Genomic DNA, 11,335 nt, shown 5'->3' on the forward strand with positions numbered 1-11,335 from the left:
GGCATTTCACTGCTGCTTGCTCGATTTTACAACATTTCTTCTACTCTAAAGTCAAGGATTCTGGGAATAGAAGAGAAGAAGGCAAAATGCTAGAACAGAGGGTACATGGCAAAAATAAATCGCGGCCTTTCATGACGTTATTATCAGAGCTGCAAAACAGTGCTCTAGAGATGCTGCAGGCCAGATCCTCAGCTGCTGCAACCTGAGCAAGTCCTGTACCCAGCAGAGCTGTGGAGACCGGGGCGAGCTGCCCACCCAGCCTGTCCTTCTGGCGCCCAGTCGGCACGGTGCAGTTCTGCATGGCAGTGGTCAGCACGAATTACACAAGTGCAAAAGCAAGTGTTCGCAGTATTTCTTTTCACACATGGAATTGGATCAAGATTTAGTTTTAGATGGACTCAGTCCACAAATACCAGTGAAAAAAAGTCAATGACGTATATCACCAGGTTGATAAATGGTTTTGCACTGTGTGCACCGGTAGTACATAAAGAAGCCCAATCCTTCAATTTTATACAGACATGAGTAGCCTTTATTTTGCCTGAGTAAAGGTAACATAATTCTCCAAAGACATTTGTGAAGATTCTTAGGACTGAGCCCTTTAGTAGAAGAATCTGTGCCATAACAAAATATTATAGTATATTAGCTTTTTGGTTCTGTGCACCACTATCTTGCAAGAGCTCAGAATTAATTGACTGGTATTGACTACACACTTTAATACTGAATTGCAGAATTAGATTGTTAAGAATTTTGTTATCTCTTGTGATTTAAGCTGCTAGACAAAAATCATGGATACATAAGGTTGGAAGAAACATAAAGGTCCTATCTCCTTTGAGAAAGAACCAACTCTGTGTAGCATATTCCTGAAAAAAGTTTGTCTGTCTTGTTCTTCTAAAACTTTGATGATAGGAATTCTTTAAGAAACCTCTTCAAATGCTGAGATATACTGAGAAAATTATGATCTCTTGCTGCAAATCAGTTCTCATTTTACATTTTGTTGGTGTGGAGAAGACTTGATTTTGTCTGCAAGTCTTCTACACAGGTAAAGAATGCTATCAGGTTATTGCTCAGTTTCCTTTTTTTCTAGATTAAATAAATTTCATCACTCCTTTTCCTCTTCTCTAGTCATTCTTGCTTTATTTTTTTCTTATGGTATTCCAAACTGGGCACAAACCTTAGTAATTAGTGCTGAGTAGTGCCGAGTAATTATCCTTATATTCACCAGAATTACTTTTGTTCAGCTTATGGGGCAGTAAAGTCGTTGTAGGGGTGAATTCTTTTTCAGCAGCATTATACTACTGACTCATCTTCAGTTCATGACTGACTGACTGTAGGACCCAGACACCCAGACCCTTGCCTCCAGTACCACTGCCTAGCCAGCTATTCTCCACTTTGCACCTCTGCATTTGACTTCTTCCCTCTAAGAGGAGTCCTTTGCATTCTTTATTGAATTTGATCTTATTGATTTCAGAGCATTTCACCAGTGTAGCAAGATTATTTTAAATTCTAATCCTGTTCGCCAAAGTGCTCACAAACCCTTCCATCTTGATGTCATCCACAAATTTTACTCTCTATACAAATCGTTACTCTCATCCAAGTCATTAATGAAAGCATTGAATAAAACTGACCCCAGACAGACCCCTGTGGGACCTCACTTACAACATTCCCCTGGTTTGACAGTGAATCATTGATAATTACTCTGGACAAGTGGCATTTCAACCACTTGTGCACCTACCAGACTGCAGAGAGATTTTAGCCTGGCCTCATTTTTTTTAAGTTCAGCACATAACATCACGTGGGACTACATCAAAAGCTTTTAAAAAGCCTTACTCACATCTGATGCTTACCATATACCAGCTAGGTCAGGGATGCCCAATGTACACAGCTTATGGACTGTATCCTCCACGTTAGTGCATGTAGCCCATACCCAACTGCCAGGCATCTGCCTTACCTACGTAGGCAGCAAATTGCCTTGTCCTAACAACACAGCAGCAGGGCTTCAGCTGACCGTCTCCCTCCAGATATGGTCAGAGGTTAGGGAGGGATTCACCTGTATGCAGGATCTTTGTAGCACTTGCCCAGTAAATCCAGCACCCACAGAAAGGGATGGACTTCTGCAGACATGAAGTGTTTTGTGGGTACAAAGTTTCCATAACAGAAGGGGAAAGCGAGGCACCTCCTGCACGCCTCCCAGAGACATCATGTCACCAGCAGCAATAGGAGTAGGTGCCTATGGCACTAGACTGTTCGTTTTAAGAGATTAGATCCATTTTACGGGATTTGTTCTTCAAAAATTTTTGTGGCCTGACTGCATTCTACATGTTTAGGAACAAACTGTATTTGTTTTAAAATGTTTCTCAGTGACAATCATAACCTGACTCCCCTGAAAGTCCCTATTTTCTTAATTTTCTCCTTTTTAATGACAGGTACTATGTTTATCCACTGGGATTTTTCTTCTAGCAGCTGTCAAAGATTATTGCTAGCACTTCTAAGACTGCTCCAGTGCTTTAAATTTGCTAGCACAGAGCTCAGCAGGCCTGGTTTATTTCAATATATCTACATTTCTTAAATGTTTTAAATGTATTCTGTCCTTGATTTTGGACTTTTCTACACACCTGTTAAAATGAAGCATGCTAAGTTTCTGGGTACCAGCACCTTGTCTATGACTGAAAACCACTGAATATGTCAATCTTGGTGTCACCTGCTTTTCTTCTCGCTCCCCACTAAGCAGCAGACCTTCCTTCAGCCTTCCCCCATTTCTAACATCCTTTTAAACTTGTCATTACAATTTGTCCCTTGTGACTCATTTTGTGCCTTTCTGCATCTTTCCTATTCAGGCACCCTTTGTCCCTGTATCCCTTTCTGTACAGTTGCTTTTGTGTGATCCCAGTGTTGTTTACTCTGTAAGGTGAATCTTGCAGTGCAGTAGGGTATTTCTATGGTGCCAGGGCTCATTGCAGTCACAAGGACAGAAGGGAGGTTGTGCAGTCACACAGCAGCTCCCTGTCACGCAACGTAGCATGTACACAACTGACAAAGCAGCTTTGGCTTCTTTAGATCCAACAGCAGATTATTTCATGGACGTTATCCTCTCAAGATTGTACAGCTTCATATTCACATCCTGCACGTGCCCATGTTTGAAGTGCGGGACACTCTTGTTTCAAGTGTCTGCTCCCATAGAGAACCTTCCTTGTAGCTATTTTAAATGGTGGCTAAGGATAGACCTAGTCACCATAAGGATAGCTTCCATTTTCCCTTTGCAGATCTTAAAGCATTTACAAGGGACCCCACCCTCTCCTTTCGCAGGTGGAGGAACAGAAAGGAAAGGGCTGTGCCAAGGGCAACACAGTTCCAGCTGGGTTAGGAAGTGAAACCAGGTTTGCCAAATCCCCATCCCACATTCTTGCAGCAGCATCACATTACCTCCACAGATGAACCACTGACTTCCCTCAGTATGTGCAGAGATCTTGATGATACGTGTTTAACACTACTTTCCATTTTAAAATGCTGCACACTATTTAGCTGTCTGGCACTGACAGCAGCAATGTGCTAATGAAATTAAAGTCTCTGTAAAGCCCTATATTGCTCCAAAGTATCATTACAATATCCAGCTTCCAAACTCTTTAAAGTTAAAGCTTTTGCATTTGCAAGATGTAGAGCACAACAGCACAGTAATACACCATACACTACATTAATGCAAATAACAGTCATAAACTTGCATATATCAGCTGACAATAATTGTGTAGCACAACGTTTTCACTCTCTCAAAAGATGACTGCAACTGCTAGAGTGTATTATTTATTGAAGATAAAAACTAAAAGGGAATTAAATCTTTTACCATTGTAACTGGTGACCTTTACAGTTTCATCCTCTCAGACAACCTGAAATCTGATTGCTTGAATGAATGTAGTTTGGTGAAAAATCACTCTGCTTCCTCACAGTCTCCCATGGTATGCATTTGTCTGTCTTTCTAAAACAGCTGTGTTCCTCTCAGATTTCCTTCAAGTCCATTATTTTCTCTGGTAGACAGGCTGGATTCGTATAGTGAGGGTGCAAGCCTGTTGGTGCTCAGCTGAGAAGCAGTCACACAATGGCAGCATAAAACCAAGGGAAGGCAGACGTCTGCTGGTTTCACATCTCCTGGTTAGTGGCTAGTAACACTTGCCACTAAAAAGGTTTTAAACTCTTCTTGGAGTAGGGTAAGCGATACTCTCAGAAGGTGCCTTAGAAGTACTAGATGTGAATAGTCCCCTCATTCTGCAAGCAAATAAATGTCTGTTGCAATGTATTTCTGGTACAACATGACCTCTCTGGGACTGCCATCATATTCTGAATAAAACTCACGCAGCTACCACAAAGCTACTAATTTAGTAACAGACTTAATTCTACAATTCTAACTTCCAGGTCATTAAGAAAGCCCAGAGTTACACACATAATCTGGTGCTAAACAATCAACACTGTTTCCTTCTGCTAAGGAGTGAATAAAATTATTAATGAAAAAATTACAATAACACAGTGTACAAAGTGTTTTGTTGTTCTCTGCCAGCACATTACCCACTGAAATTTTTTATTTCTGTATAGCAGAAATCCTATTTCTTTCTGTGACATCTCAGTGTTAAGTGCTGCATTTTTCCAGAGTGAAGTATGGACTTTATTCTCTATCCTGTAATGAGTCAAGGAAACCACTAACATACAGCGTCAGTATTTTTACTGTTATTACCTGTATTCTGGCATTTCCGACAAGTTAAAGATCACAGAAATGATGATGTATCCAAAAGTCCAGTTTGGATAATGTACCCAAATGAAACAAATTCAGTTTATTATTTGATTCCACAGGCAATTAATCATACAAAACGATGTCTAGTTGGCACAGTGATAGATGAACTAGGGAAAGATTAGATTTGTTAACAGTGACATTAAGATCAGCACTGCCTAGTGTGATTCCTGCTCTCCTCACACTCTCTAGATGTAGGAGGTGTGATCTCTCATTCTTCAGGATTGGGGGGATGTCAAACTAGGAACCCCAGAAGCTGACACCAAATGGTGGGAGGGCTGCTTGGTCAAAATGTGTTATTATCATGTCTGACATCTCCATTGTTAAACACCATTTATGTTACCCAAGAGGAAATCAGCTATGTATGGAAAACTTCAGAGGACTGTTACAGAGCTCATAGTTTCTAATGTTATTAAACGTAAAATGTAGGAAAGCCAGTAAAGGGTTTGTAAACTCCTTCATAAATTGCTGGCTGGAAAGAAGAGCTGGTCAATGCATGATAGGACAGCTTCCTTAGAAGGTGCGACAGAAAGAAGGGTCAGGAGTGCAGGAACTACTCTGAGCTTCAAACAAAACCACAGCTGGCCACACCTGAGACACTTCCCTTGTGCTGGAAGGGAACAAGACAAGCCACATAGTATAGGTGCAAATTAGACTCCTGTGTTTTTATGGATGAGACATCTTAAAAACTCAAGGTGAAAGATAATAAGGGCAGCTAAGGAAGAAAATATTGTTAAGTTTGCCCTAGAATTACATTTTACGTTTAAATGACTCCCAGTCATTCTCATTTTCTAGCCTTGTAATTAGGAGCTTGACCTTACATCTGGCAGGAATGAACCTTTAATTTGATTAATGTTTGTGCTTGACTAGTGTTGATGACAAGCCCAGGTGAAGCTAACAAACTTCAGAGTATTTTCTATCTTGTGAGATAATCTAAATGCATCCACATAAAGGGGCATGAAGAGGCAGCTTCTGAAGGAACTGCTCTCCAAGATATGTATAAAGGATCAGCAAATGGAGTATGTTACTTTGCAGGTACAAGAATTAATGAGGGGACAAGGGTTTTCAGGTGTTTGGTTGCAGAAACAAGCCTGCTCTGGTAGACACAGGCCAATGCCTGTCCTGCAAGGAACAGATGTCCGAAATACATCTCACAGTCACAGGTAACACTCAGATTGCCCCCTAACAACTCCATTTGAGTTTCTACCATCAGCATCTCCATGAGACTGGTTAAGAAGCGGGATTTTCACTTAGCAGAGCCTTCCACTTTTGGTTTTCATTTAGTTTTCATGCATTTCAAGCTAGCCCGACAAATGGTTTTCCTGCAAACTGGACATTTGAGGAAGACTTCACTTAGAATAACCTTCCTGATGTGGCAGCAGCTCCATCAGGCAGACACAGTTGGCTGTCCCAAGACTACTAACAACACCTAGAGCAGCATGAAGCCCTGATGTCCTGTTCCTGTGATGCTCTGTCAGGAATCGAAGCACTTTCCTATGGGAATTCTGCCTTCTGTGTGATGATAGTTTGTTGAGAAGCAGCCTGCTAATTCTAGTCTCAATCCCCCTTGAAAACATTACCTCTCCTGCCATGCAAAGACCATCACAGACAGGTCTGTGACCTATAGAGTGGGGAGTCCTTTGGCCACTTATCCTTGGAAGGGCATGTTCTAGAGACTGAAAGATTATGGTTTATCATGGTGAAACTGCCTATAAACGCGAATAATTTAGTGTCATGTTAAAACAGTGATGAATTTAGCCCATAATTTCAAGAAAGGAAGCAACACTCTCTGTCAAAGCCTCAGAAGCTATAATTTATAGCAGCCCTCCCAGTTAGCAGCCCAGAGAGCTATGAACATCCTCAGCCCCATTAACGTCTTAACTGGATCTCTACTTAGCATCATCTCCTAGTATATTCTCTTGTGAGCTGGAAACAGATTTTAAGGACAGGTTCTCCTGTGGTCTGATCTCCTTTATGTCACTCTTCCCTTTCAGTACTGTTACTGTCACTTAAACATCCCTGTTGAAACACAAGTCTTCCCTTACCTCGTTATTACAGTGACAGAATCCCTTGTTGCAGGTTCACTTATTTCATCCTCTGTGACACTGCCTTTCCCCCTTGTTTTCCTACTATACTCTGGTAATAATAATAAACTTCCATAACTGGTATCATCTGAAGACACACAGGCTTCCCTGCTGGCTTTCCATCACCCACCGTACCTAATTTCAAGCTCCCATTTCAACCTCCGTGTCCTCCATGACCTCACACCTTACTTCAGCTGTTTTGTCACCTCTTACACACTCCACCCCTCCCACGTTCCTGCTGCGTTTTACCAAGCCAGAGGGTACCATCAGGCCACTCTGTGGTATCTACTATGCCCAAATCACATTCTCATCCTCTTCTTGCCTCCCTTTCCCACTGCTTCAGCAGCACGAGGAGGCCAGTAACTGCAAAATGGTGTAACAGTGCATCAGTGTGAAAATCCAGCGTTGTCTGTGCAGTTCTGTGCTCAACCTCTCAGACTCTTTTTTAATGAGGATTATTAGATTTTTAAATATTTGCATGCAGTTGGATAGTGTAATGCCCTAGCTATCTAACAAGGCAAATTTGAGCCTCCAGCACGATCAAATCCCCCCCCTTTTCACTTTTCTGCTTTTCTCTAGTCAGAGCTGGGGTCTGATCATGTTGTTTCCAGAATAGTCAAAGCATCAGCCCTGATACAGGATTAGCAGCACCCCAAAAGCCTTCAGCCCTCCTGATGCCATATGATGAGCAGCATCCAGACCCTTAAGTGTTATCCAAGCTCAAGGTGAAGCATTGTAGCTAAAGTTACACACGCTGTTAATTGCTTTCATAAGCACAGGGGAAAATCCATGAAAGCTGAACAGAAAAAAACCCACCCAACTTCCACACTGTGTTGTCTTAAAGACTGTGCATTGCATTTCTAATGCAAAAAAAAAAAAAAAAAAGAGTCTCACTTTCAGGTAATACATGATGGATGAAAGGAAACATGAGGCTGCTTCTCTGAAATGCGCTGAATTTTCTTCTCAGGTGCCTGTGCGTTAAGCCCGCGTGGTTAATCCCTGTGGTTTATCTGCCCAGAGCTGGGAAAAAAAGTGGGTCACAGAACTTTAGCACTAGAGACTATTCAATTCCTTCACCAAACGTAAATGTGCTAATTTCGCGAACCGCAGGATCAGCAGAAGCTTTTGTCGTTCGTCACCTTCTATAGCCGGGCTACCTATGGTGCGCGGGAGGCTCCTACGCGCCCAGCGCCCGCCCTGCTCCTCAGCAGCGAGCCATGCCGAGCCCAGCTAGTACACAGCCACTTACACCTGCAGCACCCCCGGGGGAGCCTTTAACCGTGCCTGAAATCACATGTTCTTTCCCCAATACGTCACTGCGCTGCCCGTGACGGTGCGAAAGTTGCGCCCTGCAGCTTAGGCGCCGGGCTGGGGGCACCGGCCGCGGGGGGCTCCCCCCGTGCAAGGGAACCCGAATCGGGAGAGCACCGGGCACAAGCCCCTCCGCTGCCCCGCGCTGCCCGGCCCGAGCACGCCCGCCCCGCCGCTGCGGCGTGGCCGGACCGATGGCCCCGTATGGCCCCGTGTGTCCCCGTCCCCCCGCCCCCCCGGGCAGTGCGTTTCAAACCGGGCGGGTTTGACACCGGGAGAGGTTTAAAACGTGCCGCTCCCCCCCGCCCAGACCCGGGGGCAGCCGCCGCCGCGTCGCGCCCCTCCGCTCCCGCCCCGGGAGAAGCCCCGGCCCCGCCCCGCCCCGCCCCGGGAGAAGAGGATGACATCATCCCTCTCGCCCGCCCGGCCCACCGCCCCCCCGGCCCGCCCGTCCCCCCGGGAGGGAGGGGGAATAGGGGGGGGTCGCGCCCGCACCCCCCTCACGGAGCCGCGCCCCACCGGGGGGCTCGGGGGGGATCTGCCGCCCCGCGGCCCCGGCCCGCCGCCCGGCCTCGCCCCTGCCCCACACCCGACTACGTCATCCCACCCGCCGACCCCCCCCGCGCGCGCGGCGGTGCTGGCGGGGAAGCGTCCCCTGAGGGGGGCGCCGGCGCCGGGCAACGGCTTCGCGGCGGCTTCAGCCGGCACAGGGCGCCTGCGCAGAAGCGTCGCGCCGGCGCGTTGGGGCGGCTGCGCATGCGCACGGCGGGAGGGGGCGGGCACGGCGGGCGGGCGGCGGGGCAGCTCCTGCGCTGACACCTGCAGCATGTGCCAGGAGCTGCAGCGGCAGCGGCCGCCTCTGCCTCTGCGCGGCGCGGCCGCCCCGCTCCGGCGCCGTGCACGGCGGCGGCGGCGGAGGAGCAACTCCCGCTCCCGGCGTCCCTCCCGCCTGGCACCGTGTGCCGGCGGGTGCACGGTGACCTTACGGAGCGTGTATTACCTCACAGGTAAATATCAGCTGATCCGCCCCGGCGGCGGCGGGAGCAGGCGGCGGCGGCGGGAGCCCACAGAGCCTTCCTGAGGTAGCGATCCCGGCCGGGGCAGCGGGTGCGTGGTGCCGGGCGGGGGGCGCTGCCTGTTGCCGCTGACCTGTGTGGGGCAGCGGGCGAGGAGGGCGAGCCCGGGGGTTCCCCCCTCAGCGCCGCGGGGGTGCCCATGTCTGGGGGTGGGGGGCGGCCTCAGCGGCGTGGGGAGGGGGCGGCGGCCGCTGGCCTGGCCCCCCCTCGCGCCCTCCCCAGCGCGCTGAGGCCGCCCCCGGCGGGGTCCTACCGCTCTCCCGCTTGTCCTCAGGGCGGGTTCGCGCTGCCGGCTGAGGCGCTCCCGGCCCTGGCAGGTGTGTGTGTGTGAGTGTGAGTGTGCCCAGGCATGCGACACAGCCGGGCTGCCTCCCAGTGACCCACCCAGCCGCTCCATCCCCGTGTCCCCCAGCCCGGAGAGGGGACCCGGTGGGCTCCCGCCTGTCGGAGAGCCCCCAGCTCGGCTGCTGTCACGCCTTATGGCCGAGGGATAAAGGGGTGAAACGTTTGTTGGTTGGCACCCCCGGAACGCAGCAGCCCTGCCTTTACCTGCGCGTTCGGTGACTCGTTGGCAAACTGTGGTAATTGGCGGTGAAAATCTTAGTCGTTGCGGCCAAAGTAGCTTGTACTACACTCACATGCTGAAGAGTAGCTACCACCTAAAATATTGCTGGTGCCTGCGGTGGTCAGCTGAATCTAGTTCTTATTTACTGGGTCCGCTTCCCAGCATGGCCAAATACGTAGTGCTTTAAACGTTGGTGAGAATCAGTGTTGTCTGATAGTCTTCAATAGTTACTGGTGACCCAGAGGATGACAGAATGAGAGGTTCACCAAGTAAGAAGCAGTATTGCAAACTTGGCGCTTGTAGACATTCAATATGTTGTGTTGTGTTCAAAGTTTTGTAACTTGCTGTTCACTTCCAAATGCTGTACCTCTGCTCCTCCCCTTGTTGTTGGGATATAGAAGTAGTTGCTGGGATATAGAAGTAGTTGTATAATATCCGGGGGTAGAGGCATGGGTTCTGTGGTTTAACCCTGTCATAGCTGTAGAGCTGTTTCCTTAACATTTACCTGAGTGCCAGGTTGTCTCACACCAATGAGTGCGCGCATGACTGGACACCTATTCACTAATAAAAACGAAGGCAAGAGAGTAGTGAGTGCTAGATTTTTAAGTTGTGCTGGTATCTGGTTGTCAAAGGGTAAGTGAGCATGAGATAAAAGCCAGGGCTGTGACTACTTTAAACTTACGTCTTTATATTGCTCCTCAGAAGAGAATGATCCTACTGACAGGTTTTTGGGTTTCACCCTCCTGTTGCAGTCACCAGTCAAGTTCCTGTATTTATTCAAAGTTGTCATTTAATACACTAGAGGTTTTTGTGGTTTCATGTGGATTTTATTTTTTCTTTATCACAATACACAGTTAAAATTTGAAGGACTGAATGCCTAAAAATAAATCTTTCCTCCCTATAAAAAGTTACACATAAGACATCAACTCCTGACCTGACCTCTCAATGAGATATAACTGTAATCAGAATGAGATGATAGGGTTTTTCAGTGGTAGGAGTAACTACAAAATTACACCCGTGTGCACACTGTGATCAGGGCTAAGTGGATAATTCATGCATGTAATGCTCAGGATACGTGGCTCCCCAACAGTGTATGATAATTTCTACAGGCAGTTTTTGGTATGTTACTGGTTGTGTGCACCGATGCCCAGGGATGGCTAAACTGTGCAGGCTCAACCATGGTAGATTCAGCTCTCTCTGGGAAGTACCTCAGGACCCAACCCTGAAAACAAACGTGACTGTGATCTCTGTGTGCTAGGGTAACCTACTGATCCCACAACTGAAAAACAGGAAAAAGCACGAAGTACATTGTGGTAGGCTGCTGGATAGCAATCTCTTAAGGTTTAGAGGAGGGCAAAGGATGGATTTTTTTGTTTTGTTTTGTTGGCTTTTGAAGATTTTCTCCTTTATTAATGATTTCCTTGATTTCTACAGTTGTACGCTGTCAGAGACTAGAATAGATTATCTCCTCCTATCCATTTTGCCCATTGTAAGTCTATTCAGAATTGCCTATAAGGGTCAGCACTGA

General features: G+C 47.2%; 1 long non-coding RNA gene across 1 annotated transcript; it reads right to left on the minus strand.

The window, feature by feature from the left end:
* Window positions 1-3,784: 3,784 nt before the first annotated feature.
* On the minus strand, window positions 3,785-8,173 carry LOC141954238 (uncharacterized). Its single transcript, XR_012632132.1, has 2 exons — window positions 7,750-8,173; window positions 3,785-4,254 (listed from the first exon to the last, which is right to left on the minus strand). It is a non-coding gene; the product is annotated as an uncharacterized LOC141954238 (long non-coding RNA).
* Between the last annotated feature and the right edge of the window lie 3,162 nt (window positions 8,174-11,335).

This window comes from Strix uralensis, chromosome 1 (genome assembly GCF_047716275.1).
Source record: "Strix uralensis isolate ZFMK-TIS-50842 chromosome 1, bStrUra1, whole genome shotgun sequence".
NCBI classification, from domain to species: domain Eukaryota; kingdom Metazoa; phylum Chordata; class Aves; order Strigiformes; family Strigidae; genus Strix; species Strix uralensis.